Raw genomic sequence first — 19,346 nt, 5'->3', positions numbered from 1 at the left:
ATGTAAAAAAGCTGCAGGTGTTTTTTTTTTCTGCCATTTTCTCACTCCCTCTAACTTCTGAGACATTGGCCGAATGGCCCCATATATGGCAGACAACTGGACAGTGACAACTACAGCAGTGGCAGAGTAGGTCGTTTGACGCACACAGAGGGATTTGATGGTGTTTTTAAATATCGATAGTAGAGATCGAAATATCGATATTTTTGCACAGCCCTATCTCAAACGATGACATGTTTGTCCGGTGACTGCTGCCGTAGCTTCTCTATGCGTTTCAAAAGGGTGGGGTGAGCTATGGACTGAGCCGTTGGTAGCAATTTGCAATCTCACCGCTAGGTGCCGCTAAAATTTACACATCACCTTTAAAGGCGGGGTGCACAATTTTTGAGAAACGCTTTGGAAGAGGGAGTCGGGACAAGTACCAAAAAACACACACAAAACACACACAACATCGTTGCCTGGGTTGCGTTTGTGTGGGGCGGGGCTATCAAAAGAAGGTCCAGATTCTATTGAGGTAGGGGCGTGTTTGTTTAGGTGATTTCAAATGTCAACATTGGCTTTCAGAGATCATGCACCCTGCCTTTAAGCTTCAATACTTTGGAATATTTCCAAAATTCCTGTGCTTTGCAACCCTAGTTGTAACACACTGATTCATTAATTATCTGTAAAACACGGCATCTACACTGACAAAAAAATTAACAAAAACTGCTCCCTAGCTGTCACTGGGGTGTTACCTTTTCAAAAAGTACACCTTTGGACCTAAAAAGGTCATATTAGTACCACAAAGGTACATTTTGATACCAAATGCATACGTATTTGTACCTAAATAGTACATATTTTTAAAGGGTACTGCCCCAGTGACAGCTTAAGATAAATTTTTGACCATTTATTATGAAAATATGTCACTGAACCTTTTTCCGAACATTAAAGCTGCAATCCATAACATTAAACATAAAACTGCAGACATCTTTACATGGGTTGTGTCAGACTGACATTTCCTGTGAAATTGTACCTGACAGCTTAACTTATACATTTGTGAAGTAATGGGACCATTTTGAACATTGATTTTTATGTACTTGCTCTGTACAGTTTTTGTTAAACATCGATTTTTATTATTTGTCAATGTAGCTTACATTTTTGATTTGCTTTTTAGTATCTCATGTTATCAACATCGTGTTTCTTTAAAACTGTCCGTCCTTCACACCTGCGCTCATGCATTTTTATCTCTACATTATGCATTTGAGTTTGTTCAGGAGGAAATACGTGTTTTTGCAAATAAAAACTTTACGTCCCATTGTTGTGTTTTGTTCATCCTGTTGTGCTCCACGCAAGCAGACAACATCAAAATGACTGCAACAAAAGCCTAAGATTTCTTCAAAGCTGAAATGAACTCCGGTCACTGAGCCAGCAAGACTGCAGCCCAGAACAAAGCTCACACCAATCATTCAGACATGTGCTGTCCACCTTCACAGCATCTTTAATTCATGATGCCCCAGCTCCAATGATTGATTTTAATTGATGACATGCTACATAATGTGGCATTAGTGAGGTTTAATAAGGAACATGACTTAATACATTTCCTGTCGCGCAACGCACATATTAATAGCTTTGAAATATGACTTTTTTTCCTTGCCTCTTTTCGAATACTTGGAAATAACTTGAGAAAAACCTTACTGTTCTCAAAGACGACTTTTCTAAAGTCTAAGTGAGAATGTCAAGTTTACTGAATGTGACAATGGTGATGGCGAAAATAGAAATGAAAATGTGTGTTTGTAAATGAAAAACTCAGATGCAAAACCTTCAAAGTGTGTCTGAAATTTTTTTGAAGGAGGTAGTGTTTAGCGGTTTTAGCATCTGAGCTCCTCATGCTCCTCATGTGTTAAAGGTCCCGTGCGCAATATAACATGTGTTCATGTTTCACGCATAAAAAACGCTGTATTTTTCACACAATTTACTTATCTCTATAGCGCTGTTTTCACTGTCCTCATAACGGGCTGATGTCTTCTTTGTTCTATGAAGTCCCTCCATCAGAAATACGTATCGAGTTCTGATTGTGTAGTTTGTTTAGTGCATTGTGATTCGATAGCAGCTTAGCTTGCCGTTAGCTTAGCTGGCGAAGGACGTATTCCTGTGGGTGGAGTTTAGTCAAAAAACTGTACTACTGACGTCATTAGAGCAGGAAGTAGAGGGCTGTAGTCCAAACCGCCCGTTCGCTGTAGGCTTTGAAAGGCGAATTCTGTTAAAGAAAATATATCGCTTGGCAGTAAACTGTGAGCTTTATAATTTTACAGGTATTATTTATGCTATTATAGCAACCTCACACACTAACTAAAGTTTGAAAAATGGGATCAGAAAAAACGGGACCTTTAAATGCAGATAGCTCCTCTCAAACACACTCCCGGACAGCATGTTGTTGGTGCTGGGCGTAAGTGGCCGGAGGGCCGCAGACAGCAGCTCTCTAACCTAAACACTTCTGAGTGAGGCTTTTACATGTCTAAAGTAAAAACAAACCCCTGTCAGGGGCCTTTCAGGGTTTAGGAAAACACATACGTCCTCATGTGAACACTTTAAAAGGCACTTTTACAAGAGATTACAAGTGGATGACTCACGGATGCTGGACCGTCCCGACACCAGCGGCCCTCACTGGTACCTCATCATCCGAATCCGAGCGAGAGAGAGTTAGAAGCGGGATGCCATCGCATTAGTGCATATTTGCAAAACACAGAGAATCACCATAAAAGGACACATTTCCCCCCCAAAAGCTGCTTACTATAAACACATCACTCAGCATAGCGAGTGTAGACTTCTGCTCGGGGGCAACTCACACTTACAGATGCCCTTACGGATATTTTCTTACATATGTAATCATTTAAAGGGGGAAGTTCACCCAAAAATTTAAATTCTGTCATCATTTATACACTGTTGTTGGCGATTAAAATACTATTTTGCAAGTGAACTGTGAGTGCTGTCCTTTCTTATACTACTGGATATCACTATATATTAAGGGATTCAGCACCCAGTTCAATTTAAGCTATTTATTTATTAGTAAGTGTGAGCATGTTCTTTCATACAAGTATCATTTATACACTCTCATGTTGTTGGAAACCTGTAAAAATGTCTTTGTTCTGATGAACACGAAGCTAGATATTCAAAGGCCCCATTGACTTCCATAGCAGGAATATAGAATCGTATCAGGGTTTCCCGCAGCATATTTCAGTTAAGGCGGCCCGCCTAAGCTTGGAAACCCTACCGCCTTAACTAGGTCATCCAAAAAAATTATAAAAAAACACTGCACAAAAGGCCGTCAAAAGCATCTCGGAGAATAGCGGGTATGCGCATCACACCGCGAGCGGGGATGCGCGCCACACGGCCCAAATGAGAAAGACGCATTAACTGGCTCGTCTTCATCAGCAGGCGTAGTGATATTACGCACTGCCCACAAATAGTCCCCTGCCATTGACAGTTACTAAGGGGACTACTTTCGGCTGCTGCGTAATATCACTGCGCCTCCTGCAGTCATGTTACAGCAGCAAAGTGATTATTACGCCAGAATAACAGTATAGTTCCTAGAAAATCACAACTTTTCATTTTCCGTCGGTCTTAGTACACGATGTAACTACAGAAGGGTCAAGTTTTAAATAGGAAAAATATCGAAACTCTTTGGTTATTTTTTAGCGCGATGCTAATGGTCTAATCAGATTCAATGGATTGTGCTAAGCTATGCTAAACGTTGTAGCGCCAGACCCGAAGATCAGCTGAATGGATTCCAAAACGGTTAAAATCAAATGTTTAACTCTAGGGAAGCTGGAAAATGAATATATTTTTTTAAAAAGTGGAATGACCCTTTAACACTAAATGTGTTGTCCCAAAATACACACATATCTGTGTTTTTATAGAAACAGTACATTTTTTGTCGCAAAATATGAACCGCCCCTTACTAAAGCGACAAAATGACATAAGGATACAAAAAGGAAATAAAGGCTAGATGACCTATGTTTCATGGCTAGCTCTTTGGCTTGGTGCTAGCCTAAAGGCTGTCTGTAAAGCATTAACAAGCCTCTAAAGTTACTACCACAACACTATCTGTATCTCAAATCATTTTTGAAAGGATTTCATTGTTTAAATTCTCTTAAACGTTCATATGCATTCCACAGATCTCACTCACTCGCCGAGCTCTGCATGCTGAAAGGGCAGAAGGTATCCTCAGTCCCAGACAATTCACTCCACTCACCATATGAAACTTCCTGACCTCAAAATGAAATACCACCAAGCTCCACGGCACAGACGAATACAGAGAAAAAAAGGAGCGGGGAAAAATAAATACCCAGAGGTCAGGGCTAAAATTGATGAGTGGGCCTCAATGGGGGAAAATGCAGCTTAGTACCTCCGCCCAATTTAAACCTAACAGAAGCAGACCCCCAAAACCCAACCGCTCACCATCCATGCAAAGGTGAACAAAGAGCTTGCAAATCAGGGGCTCCAGGACCCACCTGTGTCCCAGGTTGATATGTAACTACCATAGTAGGATGTGTTAATGACAAACATGTGCTCTGTTAAATGTTGGGCAATCAGGGATTTCTCTTTCCCCCGGTCAGGAGGGCCATTACACCGGACCCCCAAAGGCTCAGACACGGCCTTTGATAGTTGGAGATCTTTGGCTGACCTTCATGAGGGCCAATAAAGGAAATTCCACATACGGATTTGCAGTTTAGGACCAAAATGACCAAACACCATAAAAACGACACAGCAGAATTACTTTGTTTTCTTTCTCGTTACAGTACAGCCGCTTTTACTGCAGCTGCCATGCTTGAGGTTTTGAAGTCAGTCGGGGCGAAATGACATTCACCTTGGTTGTGCACATTAAATGTCGGCAGGTAATTGCTTTTAAGGTTTGATTTTCAAGACGGCGCACCGCGAGGAGACAAACATAAATGCCGTAACCATGCAAAAGGAATAAACGCAAACAAGGAGCGAAGCGTGAAAAGATCTTTGGCGAGCCTCTCGCAAATGAATAGAGTAAACCAGCACAAATTAAGAGATGCATCAAGGCGCGGGACGGAGAACGAGGCTGATTTGCGTAATCTCCTCAATGAAATTGACTTTTAAATACAATATTCAATTTGCGCGTGTCTCGTTTCGGATAATAATAACACAAAATATTATTCCCGGGACATAAAAGCAAACATCAAAATGGCAAGGGCCCAACCTAAGTAGCAAAACGCAATTCCGTGAAGCTTTCCCAAGGTACAAACGCTATATTTGTCGGCCTTCACTAACAAGGCCATATCGAATTAGTTCTGCTCTGGCCTTTCAGATTTTACAAGAATTAGGCAAAGCTTTGACTCACGACAATAAGGGAGCTTTGAAACATAGAAGTAAGTGCACCAAAACAATTAATCCGCCATCTGTGTACATGTATAGCATACACATAATTGTTCACGCACTAGCTTATCGTTTAAACAACATCGACGCTAAGTTTGAATTGATTTGAACAAACTACATATTTATAATAATCGTGTTCACGACCCTAATGGGACTTTTGGCATTATTGTTAGGTTGAGACATCGAGTAAGAAGGTAATCACGGGCGTTCATACCGCAGAGGCAAAAATCAATGCGTCTCTCCGGCAGGCATCATTAGGGCTAATAGATTACCTCCTTTGTGATGACAGACCTGTTGCTAGGCCCTTACCAATAAAACACAGGTGCGCTTGGAGACCGGTTAGCGCCGCAATCAGTGTGTTTACACCAACTTGTCGGGTGCATTCTCCGAACGACAGCTCGGGCACGGATGAGAAAAACAGCCGGAGATAGAGCAGAGACAGAACCAAAATCATTCTTATGTCTCCCATCAAACAAAGACAGAGAATTATACAAAAGGTTGAGACAGTCTAGTCAAACAAATAGAGGACAAATGTAAGAGGAGGAAGCGCAGTCATAAAATCCAGGAAGGTAGTGACAGATATTAAAACAGCACGGCGATCCTGGAAGGTAATATGGCAAGATTAGTGTGAGGACGAGGTCGGCCTGCAACAAAACAGCCTTGTGTTCCAACAGAAACCTAACACTGGGTTTGCTTTGTCGATGCAGACAGATAGCAATCTCTCTCCTGTCTGTCTCTAGTATGCTTTTTCAACTCCATCTTTGCCCGTCTCGTTCTTTCAGTCACACACATTAAACAAAGATATGTAACGCTCGCTCTCGCCAACAAATAATAGTAAAATTTATTGCCTCTGTGCCTGTTTCTTTTGCTTTATAGCTCTCCCGGATAGATAAACCAGTGACGATCACAATTCATACAGCTTGTTTAAAGGTCGGATACTTATGGGTCACTATCTGTTGCTCTGGAAGTGTAACTTTTCCGCCATCCGTCATACGCTCACTTAGACAGGCGGGGCATTTAATGTCAGATTCAAGCATGCCTCCGTGTTCGAGCGATGAGGAAAAGGCAGCACAAGTCATGTTTCAGAGGAGATTTATGGGAGGAACCGGTCTTCGCGTCTCCGAGCTATTGAAATGAACAAACTGTTCCCCGAAGACGCGCTCGGAATCGCTTAGGAAAGGAATCGCTCGATCGTTTTCGGCGACAGCAACAAATCAGTCCAAGCTTGGTGGACGGATGACAACAGGCAATTTACAATTTCGACACTTCTCGTCATAATCCAAACAAAACGACCCGTGTCCTCGTACTGATTTGCGGCTTTGAAAAATGCTGTTTTCTGTCACCCTCTCTCTCTTTTCTGTTGACACGGTGAAATAAAATCCAGTGTTTCAACACACGTATACCTGAATACATTGATCAAAATCACTCATGCTTAATTTGAATATAATGGAGAGGCTCTCTTGGATGAGGAAGGCTTAATTATAGCTCTCTCCTCTCGACTGTTCGTACATTGACAGGCTTAATGCGAGGCTACTCTCGCGAGCAATCTTTCCTGTCCAGGTTCTTGCCACCAATCATCCACACACTACAATTTGACTGTCTTAATATACGGCCCCTCGCATCCGAAGGAATATGAAGAACGACTCCCACCTCAGCCGAACATCCACCTTTCTTTGTGTTTTCCTGATGAAACTTCGCATTGTTCCCAATGAAGCGTCATCACGCCGGAGCCGGGGAAATTGGTTCACGGGTTCGCGATTGTTTGATCACATTGACAAATGAACGGTTTATAATGCAAAGATATCAGATGGCTGTAATGAGACGGCAACGACGTGAATTGATAAATGACAAGCATCCTGGAGATGATATTAGCTTGTCAGGAAAATGCTTTGTGATGATGTAAACGTATGACAAAACAATGTCCAAGACTAGAAGACAGTTGATATATGTGATTAGACACAGCTAACTTGCTCCCGGTTTTTGTGATACGGCGTATTGGAGCCGTGGTTTAAGGCCTAAGTATATTTCTTTTTTTTATGCATAGACGAGCATACCTGCACATTCAAATGTAGAGCCTTGTAAAGTATACACTGTAAAAAGTAAAAGTTGGATTAACGTTAAAAAATTGGTGTTGTGTCGGAGCCGATGGGGTAGTAGACAGTGCTCCGACATATGGTGCAGACGCGCTTCCGGTGACCCGAGTTTGAATCCCGCCTCAAGGTCCTTTGCTGATCCCATACCCCTCTCTCCACCCTGTACTTTCCTGTCATCTCTCTAATTACTGTCTATCAAATAAAGCAAAATGGGCCAAAAAAAAAAATATTACGAAAAAATAGGTGTTGTTTCAACTTACATTTTCTCAGTTTAGGTGAAAAATTTAAAGAGCACCTATTGTCCGATTCAAGTTTTTACATTTCCTTTGGTGTGTAAGTGTGAATTTATGTTAACGATATGCAAATGGTACAAACCCCCAATTAAACGATGACGCGACTTGTCGTCTCCAACGTAAATCTCTTTTTTTGGACTACAACAAACACACGGATTGTAGGCAACAGTTTACTTTCTGGGATTGGTGATGTAGACAATACGGACATATCATAATTTTTCCCGCTTCGGACTCACAGCCTGTAAATTAACTTCTGTTAGTATTGCAATGCGAATCTTTCAAACATGGTAAGGAGCATCATGTTTCCGGCTGACGTCAGAGGTATTTAGGCCAATCACAACGTACAGATTAGCTGTTCAATTAGGGAGCTTTTCAAATCCGTGCATTATAGGAAGAGAGTAAACAAAAATGTACGGTATGTGGAAAATTGTTTTTTTTTCAACCATAAAGCACGCAAACACATTGTATTATACCAAATACACAAAATAACATCGTTTTTTAGCAATAAAATAGGTGTTCTTTAAGTTAAAAAAGCTTACATTTTAGGTGTTACCAATTAAAGTAATAAAAAAATTCAACTTAAATTTTTTCATTTTAAGTGAAAAATCTAAGTTAACAAAAAAATACGTGTTACCAATTAAAGTAATTTAAGTAGATTCAACTTTCCCTTTTTAAAGGAGGCTATTCATCATTTGACTCGTATGGGTACACAGGTGTTTGACGCATTCACATTGCAATTCATCTAATACATTCTACAGCGAGACCTGTGCACTACATGTCCAGTACTTTCTTTTATCTTTCTGTTTTCTCACACCTTAAACCTGCCCAGCGACAACCAACTGCTTTCTTTAACTTTTAATTTAAATTATTAAAACCTTTAATTCACATAAAATTTGTATAATATATTATTCAATATATATCTTTAAGATAGGATAGAATCAGCTAAGGGTGTTTTCACATATAGTTCATTTTAAAAGAACCAAGCCCAGTTCACTTAAAGTGAACCAGAAAAGGAACTAGCTGAATGTGACCTCAGTCCTTTTGGTGTTCATAATATAGTGTACTCAAAAGAGGACCCAGTTCTTTTTTTGGTCCTCTTCAGAACTGAAGTGATCTCAGACCATTTCTTGTTTACATCACAACTTCATAAGAACTCAGATCCCAGCTTTCTGTGCAACAGTTGATTTTGATACAATGTCCAAAAGACACGCAAAGCGGACCGGGACCTCATTGATTTCACATAAACAAAAAGAAATCGAACCACAAAAGAACCCAAAAGTGAACCGTACTCAGACCACCTCCTGACGTGGTCTGAGTTCGGTTCACTTCTGGGTCCTTTTAGGGGGGTCTGAGATCACTTGGTTTGTTCACATATACACCCTGAACTGATCTGAGAGTGTTTGGAGAGCTCAAACGAACTAGGTGTGAAAACACCCTAAGTATGGCGCTCTCTCAATGGTTTTTTTCTCCCAAGGACTTTTTCCCCTATAAGGGTTTTTTCTCCTAGGAGTTTTTTTAACCCCTTGGGAGTCAGCTGAAATTAGCTAAACTATGTTAGGGTGTACTCCCACTATCCAAACCGCGCTCGGGCGCGTTTGACCCCCAAAGCCTGGTTCGTTTGACTAGTGTGATCGCTTCGTACCGCGCCCGGGCACAGATTGGTTAATCGCGCCCCGGTCGGGTTGCAGAGGTGGTCTAGAGCGCGGTTCACTTGGGCTCAGGCGCGGAAGGCTATGGTGTGAGCGCAATAAAGCCTGAGCGCGATTCAAAAGGAAAGACGTCATTTGCTCGATTTGCCCTCATCTGCCTCTGTAAAAACCTTTTGATGCGCGCAGTACGGTCACATGAATGTCTGAGCTATACGATGGCATGTGAGAGGGCTGTCTGTCATCGCGCAACAAATGACTCCAAATAAAAAACACAGACTTAACATTATGGGTTCCAGTATTTACTTGTTAAGAGAGCGCTTTACTTCCTCCTTTGTTTAAAACAATCCCATCTAAATGATGAAGCGCGCCTGGTCTCGGATCGATAAAATTGCGTGCATCTGAGTGCGTGCATCTTGGGGAGTAGGGAGGGGTGACAATCATGCTGGGGCATGGTTTGGTTTAGATAATGTGAGTGCGCCAGTTTCATCAACATTTATGTTTAAAGAAAAAAATCTGTGACAATAAACTAAACTTTAAGTATAAATTTCACACATTGTCTATTAATGAAATGTTATTCCTTCTAAATAAATACAGACTTTTCATTAGCGCAGTGCATATTTCACAGTAAAAAACGGCCTTGCCGGTCTATACGTGTATGTTTTCCTTTATCATTCACCTCATCAGTATCGTACAGATTTACACAAACGTTTCTTCCTGACAGTCAGATGATAACTGTTTGTCTTCGCTCTACACACAGAAGTGTCTGCGCTCGTGTTGTTTCTGCGAGAACAGCTTCATTCAACCGACCGCAAACTGTCACACCAACATTGTCTATTTCTGTCATCTTGTTGTCTTTACGTTTCTCGAGAAAGCCTAAACATTCTCACAGGATTTTTATCTGAGCGCTCCGCGAAAGGTCTGAAGTGATAGCGAAGATTTAAAAAAAAACGCATTACCGTAAATTCATTACAGGGGCCCGGCAGTGTTTATAAACACAGCGAGATGTTGTTTAAAATATCTGACTTAACAGATTACAGATATAAACTTTTTACGGGGGAAACGAGTGGCGAAATATGCTGTGTTTACACGGGTGGAGGAAAGGTACACACGCGCGTCTCCTTGGAGCCTTGAGTGCCGCGGTTAAAAATGAAATAAACATTCAATAAAATAAACAAAGGTCGCTTGTGTACGGTTGGATGACAAAGGGCCTTTACCTTCTGGGATGGGAGGGGTGGGGTTGAGAAAGGTGGGCCTTAAACGCATAACCTGCTGTCTCCTGCCCTCAGGTACTGTTAAAGAACCAGTTCAGGATGAGTTTCAAAGCTGTCTGGAGAGAGAGAGAGAGAGTGAGAGTGGGAGAAAGAACACTATAATGTTACAACACTAATAAGAAATGCCTGAAGGGCACTAAAGGGCCTTTTGGCCCTGGAACGAAAGGATGCATACAAAAGCACTTCTTCAGGGGAAAGGAGGGAGTAACACGAATCACATTCAATTATGGAGAGGTTATAGTTAAGATGAAGAGAGAGAGAGAGAGTAGGTCTGTCTGTATGTGTTTGTATTTGTCTAGCAAGTTTCTTGTTTCTGGTCTCTCCAGAGGAGAGCACAGTGAAGCTCTGGCTTTGGGCAGAAGGACTTCCTGATCATCACTTCCTCACATAATGACTGCCTTTATCCTGACAATGACAGTCCATGCCAAGACCACCTGCTGTGCAGCAGCATGCGGCCACAAATCTAATGTCAGACCATTATAACAGCCCCTAATCAAACGAAACCAGTTGTAATCACTATAAACCTAAGTAGAGTTTTCACGCCGACCACCTATCACTGCCAGCAAAGGCATCTTTGGCAAAAAAAATCAAGTACATCAGCTTTAAGCTTTTTATTGCACCTTTATGAGGACATATCTAAATTTAAAGGTGACGTGACGTTTTCGATGTCAAAACAGACAATACACTCTAAATAAAGATTTGTTGTTTCAACTTACAAAAGGTACTTACAAGGTGCTGCCTTGAAATTTTGAGTTAATTCAGCTTTAAAATATTAGTTGACTCTGCAAATTTTGAAGACAGGATGAACACTTACTTTTTTAAGTTGAAACAACAAATCTTTGTTACAGTAGGCAGACACACTGATAAGTAAGATATTCATAAGGTGATTTCTTAAAAAGGTGTTTTTTTAAAGCTCTGTTCGGGAATCCCAGCATATCAATATTTGCTAAACCTATGAAATAAGGTTATTGAAAGACTCTTTGGTGATATGATGGAGTAGGGGTTCACAAACCGCTGATGTTTCGTGGGGAAACTGCGGGCGGTTCATGAGTTGATGAAATATAAAAAATACAATTAAATAATAAAATGTGAATACTTTTTTACTAATTTAAAAATTTAAAAAATCTAAATAAAACACTTATTAGCCAATATATATTTATATATAATATACAGTACTGTGCAAAAGTCTTCCATGCCAGAATTAAATTAGTTGTTTTTGCAATGTTATAGTGATCATATAATTATTTCTCAGTCTCTTTAATAGAATACATCCAGAAAATGTGTATATAGTATTAAAAACTGTATAAAAACGTAAACTGATGTGTCAAGTTTAGGGTAAACTCCTCTTCCACTTGAGCAATAGCAGGAAACTGCAGGATCTCTTAGACCTAAATAAAATTAAATCCTCATTTCTAATTTTAAAGAAATTTGTATTTTTACTTCATTCTGCTTAAAAACGCTCAAGATGTGTTTACTGCCAAGAGAGGTCACACTTAACACCAACGATACCTAAAGAAGACATTTAGTGCTGAAAATGTCATTTTTAATTTTTTTGGTACATATTTTCTGTATTTTCTGTTTGTATCTTAATAAAATAGATTGAAAAATAAACATGGATGGACATTAAAACTAAAACAACAAGTATGGTGGTGGTGGCCTAAGACTTTTGCACAGTACTGTATATTATTTGTTTAATCTGTATGTCATGGGACCATTACAAAACACAACAGTATTTCAGAAAACTGTGAAATCTTCCAAAATGGACAGATACTGTAAGTTTTATGTACCGATAATAGAAAATAACCAGATGAAGGTCCAATAACAGATAATTATAACAATATGTAAAATACTACTAATTAAGAATTTTAAACGGATTAAAAAAAATTATTTTTACACAGGTTCATCCACACAAGTTAATCCATACACAGGTTGGTGAAGGGGCAATTTGTGGTATCTCCAATTCACCTAACTTGCATGTTTTTGACCTGTGGGAGGAAACCGGAGTACCCGGAGTAAACCTAGCATGGCTCCGCCCTCCTACGTGCTTCAGCTTAATTTTCACTTCAGTACTGCGTCTGGGACTGCTCTGTAGAGTTTTGTTTTCTCCTGCAAAAATCTGCAGGTCCAATCAGCAAACAGAGGGGGGTGGCTAAGAACGATGACGTTGAGGTCGTGCGTCAATTTGAGTTCAGTAATGGCAGCGGAGAAAGACGTGAGAAAAGCTATTCGGTCCGTTGTTGCAAAACTGCCAAATATACAGAAGTTAAAGCCGGAGCAAGAACAATATTTGCTAAGTTTTGTTGGTCTGATCATTCGAACTTGTTGTTTCAGGCCGGTTTCGGCGCATGATATACGTCACGACCACACGTTAGCGATTGGCTATGGCAGATCCTGAGTGACTCTGGGCAGATCCAATAGTTTTAAACTATAAACAGAGGACCCTCCTTAAAGGAAGAAACGCTTTGCAATGGAGTGTGGCCAGACTCTCTGTACAAATGAAATGAATGTATGAGAGTCTGATTGGACCAGGCTAGAGTAAACCCACTCTGACACAGGGAGAACACGCAATAAATGATTAACATGTTTAAAAGTTAAACATGCAAATGTGCTATTCAACTATTGAAATATTTACTTATAAGTAATATAAGGGGACAGTTCAAGTTAATAATTTCGGTTAGTGGCGTTCAATCTGACTTTTTTTTAATGTTTAAGTGCTATAATTGGGTCTCCAGTGCTTCTATCAATCTGGAAAATGTGAAAAAGATCAACCCACTAACTTAGTTTTGATAAACCATTCTCTGTAAGCATGTGAAATTAGGTCATTGGCTCTCCTTATGATGTCATAAGGAGAACTTATTATAATAATACGCCACTTAATCTGCACTATCCAACCACGGCACAGCCATTTAGTGCAAAGAGAAAGAGAGAGAGAAAAAATCATTCACAGCACAATTGAGTTTGAATTGCAACAAACCACCATCATTGTGATCAGTGTTTGCACTTCCTTAGCATTTTAAAGGAAACACCCGAATCGGCACATTTTTGCACACACCTACAAAGTGGCAATTCTAACATGCTATAATAAATTATCTATATGGTATTTTGAGCTAAAACTTAACATGAATACTCTGGTGACACCAAAGATTTATTTTACATCTTAAAAAAGTCTTGTGACATGGCCCCTTTAAAACCCCTGTGATAAAGGATGAGGGGAGCATTTGTTGAACACAAACAAATCAATTTACCACCTATGCATGCACAAAATCAAAACAATACTGATGTCTGGGGCAAAAATGTGTACAGTATTTGCTTTTAATGCCCCCTCAGGTTAAGTTGAAGCATCATAATATGAGGTGTATGACACAAAATGGACAAAACTCAAAAAAGGTATTTACTGGACAAAATAATGGCAGAGTATCTGGTTTTTATTTGAATATACAAAAATGTATAAAAAAACAAAAAGCTTACAGGTAATAATCAATGACTGCAGTTGTATCTGTTATTAAAATTGGTCGATCGTCTTTTTAATGATAGTATTTTGTAATCATTGTCATGGGCTTTGTCTTTATAAACGTTGTACTTGTTGTTGTGAGCAATTTATTTTGGGGATTTTCGCCTGGATTTTGCCTACCCAATTTCAAAAACTTCCCATACCCACATGCAGAGGTTTACATACAAAAGTTTGGTATCATTTTACAGGAAACCCTTTGAAATTACATAAAACACTGTTGAAAGTGCTAAACATGGTTGTATGTGATGTCAATCCTATAATAAACACAAAAATAAATAGGCGCTTTTTGATGGTTTTTTTCTAAAGTTTTTATTTGAAAGTGTATAACTCTGGCCCTGGGTGCCTCAGCTACCTGCAGACAGTTTTGTTTGAATGAATTTTTTCTCTATCCTAATCTCTGCAAAAGTTATTTTACTCCAACTGAAGGGAGGAATAATACCCTTTTTGAATACGATTTCTGCCTAAAAACATTTGAAATGCTCCCATAACCACATACAGTGGAATAAATGCAATTTCTTTATATCATTTTAAAGAAAACCCTTTGAAGTTACATAAAAAGCTGCTGTTTGTGACAAATGTTGTTATTTATGTTGTTTTTCATATGATAAAACACCAAATTTACTTTTTTATGTTGTAAACACTGTCTTTGATAGTGTATAACTCTGGTTCTTTGTGCTCTAGCAGACTGCAGACAGTTCTGGTTGTTAGCAGCAGCAGACAGTAAACACCCCAAAAAAGAATGATCTCTTTAGCATGTCGCAATCAAAAGTTATTTTTATTTTACTGAAGGGTGCGAAAATAAATTTTTCATATAAATGTTAATTTTTTGTTTTGCACATATAATAAATAGCAAGGGATTATTCATGCACACAACCAAAGAAAATGCTGTGAATGGACTCATTTTTTAGAGTAGGACCTAAGAGAAAAGATGGTGTAGCATTTGTGGCTATATGTGCTATCTGAGGCAGCTCACGCTCAAGTTTTACATAAATTTACAAAAGACCAGTTTTTACCTTATTATTCATTCAACGATTGTTGGATATGTGTTGATAATAGAACAAAAATAACAATGTAGCCTTTTTTCTGAGAGTGAGAGCTTTCATTTGATATAAGACTTGCCCATGTTTGTCATATTTGAAAAATATGAAATATGTGAATATTAAATGATATCAAAAAATATGGGGGGGGGGGGTGATAGTGTAAATTAAGTGTAAATAACTTTCTTACAGTAAAAGATATGTCAAAGTGATGCATATCTGCAGAAAGTAGAGAGTCTAAGCTTTCAAACAGTATCTCATATGTGTTACATGACAGAGCATTAAAGATTAAAATAATATTTTATATTAAGTCAAAATACGGAATGTTGGCCCCGGGACTGGGTCCTCAGGGTTTAAGGGGTTAAATGGCTCTTCTTTATACTCCAATGCAACATGCATACAAAATCTGAATATACATAGAGCGAATATATCAATTGTTCAAAGTTGGACATCACTTTTGGCCAATACTGTATATATATAAATATATATCTCTTTGAAAGACTGTAACTAATATTTATTAGGCAACATTACTATAGTTCATATCAGTCCTCTTTCATGTCTTTAATAAACCAGTGAGACATACTGATCACAGAGCTTAAGGCTCAGTGGAAGACAGTAAGATGATGTGAGAGCTGGAAAAGAATAGGAAGGAAAACAGACAGGTTGTGCTACGAAAGCACACCCAGGATTTCACTGTTTAATGTCTCGCTGACATTTCTGCAGCGAGCAAGCCAGGTCCCCAATCTGGTCTTTTTACTTCTCCTGCCAGCCCAATGGGAACATACTGAACAAGAGAGAGAGAGAGAGACAACAGCGGGAGAAGATCTGATCTGTCTATAACTCAAGCAAGGTTAGATGACCCAGACAAAGTCATAGGTCGGGGTTCAGAAGGGGGGCAGGGGAACATGTAGCTGAAGCTGTGCCTGGATTAGATTTCACTGCAGCCTGGATTCTTTCTTTCATACTTTGAAGGTTACAGTTGGCTGTTTGTAAAGCGTTTCATCTGTGTACGGCGTGTTTCGCAGACATGGCCGCCAAAACACCCCGTGAAACCGAACAATGGACTCAGGTGGTCAAAAGCACCATACAAAAGTTATTTCAATGCATGCATTAGATATAAACTCTTTTAATATAAACTGTTTTCTTAAAACCTTTCCCTTGTGTGAAAATGTAACTAGGAAATGACAATCCTCCTCCCATAACAATCCCCCCATTGTGTTCCTGTGGTCTGAGTGTGCAGACGTAAAGGATTTATGGCATATATAAGAGAAAATGAACTAGAAGTTTGACTGTTTTTAGGAAGGATCCCAAAGTAAACAGCCGACATTTAAAATCTGGCTCCTTTGCTTTATTTTCACAGCATGTGTCGACCTTGCTCGAGTTGTTTACATATCTGTCACTATAGCTGTACCTGGTGTTGCCAGGGGTCTGCACAAATGCACACTTTCCCTCTTTATATCCTTTGCAAGCCAAATTTTAAAAATGAATCCATATAATGATATATCAAACCAAGTGCCACTTTATAAGAAGGATATAGTGAAAAGAGTCCTTTCAAGCAAACTAGTTCTAGCCATTAAGACGAAAGTAATTAAGACGAAAGGATGTCAAATGTGAACGTGTCTTCGGTGATAAACCACACCTGTAGTTATTCACCTGTAAGAACTTGAGTGAAACTGATATCAATCCATTAAAAATGACCTTGAGGCCAGTTGGTTTAAACAAACAGCAGAAAAATTCTCAGTTTGAAGGTTTGCTAAGAGATGCCACTTGGATGTATTTTTGTCTTTAATGCAATGCCAGTACATTTCTAAGTATGACTTAAGTGTCCAAATACTTTTTAGGGCTGTACACGCACACATACACACACAACCCCCTCCCTTTAGCCCTTTTTTGGGACTGCAAACATTTTAAATAACTCGATCAGCCCTAAAACAAATAGAGGTGGAATTGCTACCCCATGTCACATCTGTGTTGTGTTACTGGTGACAGGAAAACGGAGTGGAAAGGCGACTGCTTTTGAAAGGCGGCCACTTTACAGAGAGGTTTTCAAAAACACCACTGAGCAGGCACGCAATTAGAGTCAATATGCAATGTCACCAATGACATTTTCCCTAGAAATAAAAACATTTTGGTTCCTCTGGACTGGAAATGCACAGGGCTGGCCTAAATGTTGCCCGTGAACTTTCTGTTTTCACACTCCAAAAAAAATGCGAGGTGTTGGGTCAAAAAGGGACGAACCCAGACATTAGGTTAAATTAACCCAGAAACCCAACAATGGGTTAAACAACCCAGCATATGTTAAATTACAACCCAATGCACTGTAAAAAGTAAAAGATGGATCAACTAAAAACAATAAGTTTCAACTTATGTTTAAGTGAAAAATATACTTTGAGGAAATTTTTTAGGTGTTATCAATTTAAAGGATTAGTCCATTTTCTTAAATAACAATCCAGATAATTTACTCACCACCATGCCATCCAAAATGTTGATGTCTTTCTTTGTTCAGTCGAGAAGAAATTATGTTTTTGAGGAAAACATTCCAGGATTTTTTTCATTTTAATGGACCTCAACACGTTACAATTTTAATGCAGTTTAAAATTGCAGTTTCAACAGAGTTTCAAAAGACTCTAAACAATCCCAAACGAGGCATAAGGGTCTTATGTAGTGAAACGATTGTAATTTTTGACAAGAAAAATAAAAAATATGTACTTTTAAACCACAACTTCTCGTCTATCTCCGGTCCTGTGACGCGCCAGCGCGACCTCACGTAATACGTCATCACGTCAAGAGGTCATGGATGACGTGTGCAAAACTACGCCCCAGTGTTTACAAGTGTGGAGAAAGAGGACCGTTGTGACGTTGTTGTATGTCGAATGATACTAATTAATGTACGCAAATGTGCGCTTCATATAAGTAACACGTGACCTTTCGACGGCATTACGCAATTACGTGAGGTCGGGCTGACGCGTCACAGGATCGGAGATAGATGAGAAGTTGTGGTTTAAAAGTGCACATTTTTCTTGTCAAAAATGACAATCGCTTCGCTAGACAAGACCCTTATGCCTCGTTTGGGACGTTTAGAGTCCTTAGAAACTCCGTTGAAACTGCAAATTTTAACTGCATTAAAAGTGTTAAGTATTGGGGTCCATTAAAGTCCATTAAAATGATACAAATCCTGGAAAGTTTTCCTCAAAAAACATATTTTTTTCTACACTGAACAAAGAAATACATCAACATTTGGGATGACATGGTGGTGAGTAAATTATCTGGATTTTTTTTAAGAAAATTGACTAATCCTTTAAATTGACAACACCTCAAATTAAGTTGATCCAACTTTTCACTTTTTACAGTGTGGGTTAGGTTTGTACATTGCTTGCCTTAAAATTTCAACTTAAATAAACTTAAAAATATTAGTTGTCACAACCATAACTTTTTTAAGTTAACTAATATTTCTAAAATGAATTAACTCTATAGGGTGGTTTCCCAGACAGGGATTAGACTAGTCCTAGACTAAAATAATTTTAAGAGCTGTCCAAACTAAAAACAACTTGCACTGCCACATCTTAAAATACATCAGTGCCCTTTGTTTTGCCTCAAAATGCACACAAGTAATGTTTTTAGTAAGGCGTGTTTGTTAAAACTAGTTATATTTCCTAATTAAACTAAGGCCTAGTCCTGGCTTAAGCTAATCCCTGTCAGAGAAACCACCCCTAAAACTTTTAAGGCAACCAGGTAACTTACTTTTTAAGTTGAACCAACAAATTGAATCACATTCGTTGTGGGAGTCTGGTTAAGTGCAATATCTTTTGATATTTCGAAAAAGTATATCCCTAGATTTTAATAATCTGGCTGCTGTGTAAGAGTGGCAGGGTTGTACACGAGCCCCGTATGCACTTTAAAACTATGAATCATCGGACGGACGTAGTGTGCTGTTACACACCCGAATGGGACTATAAGGAAGAGCGAGGCTTGACCCGAATGACCCGTCCTCTTTGCTGGACCACAGGAGAGCCTCTGTACACACCAATACTCTTGAGGGCTTTTATTTTAGCATGACAGTCTTTCTTTTAGCCTGTGCATGTGGAGATATTATCAATATTAATTGTTTTTCAC

At 39.2% G+C, this 19,346-nt stretch overlaps 1 long non-coding RNA gene across 1 annotated transcript in view; it reads right to left on the bottom strand.

Annotated features, from left to right (window-relative positions):
* Window positions 1-19,346, bottom strand: part of LOC129427956 (uncharacterized) — an 83,707-nt gene that overhangs the window by 59,272 nt on the left and 5,089 nt on the right. Inside the window, exon 2 of the long non-coding RNA XR_008638795.2 lies at window positions 10,629-10,741. This is a non-coding gene — a long non-coding RNA (uncharacterized lncRNA). The remainder of the gene's footprint in view (window positions 1-10,628; window positions 10,742-19,346) is intronic.

The sequence above is a fragment of the Misgurnus anguillicaudatus genome, chromosome 14 (genome assembly GCF_027580225.2).
Source record: "Misgurnus anguillicaudatus chromosome 14, ASM2758022v2, whole genome shotgun sequence".
NCBI classification, from domain to species: domain Eukaryota; kingdom Metazoa; phylum Chordata; class Actinopteri; order Cypriniformes; family Cobitidae; genus Misgurnus; species Misgurnus anguillicaudatus.
The sequence above is the reverse complement of the archived record's forward strand: the minus strand, read 5'-3'. Positions and strand labels throughout refer to the sequence as shown.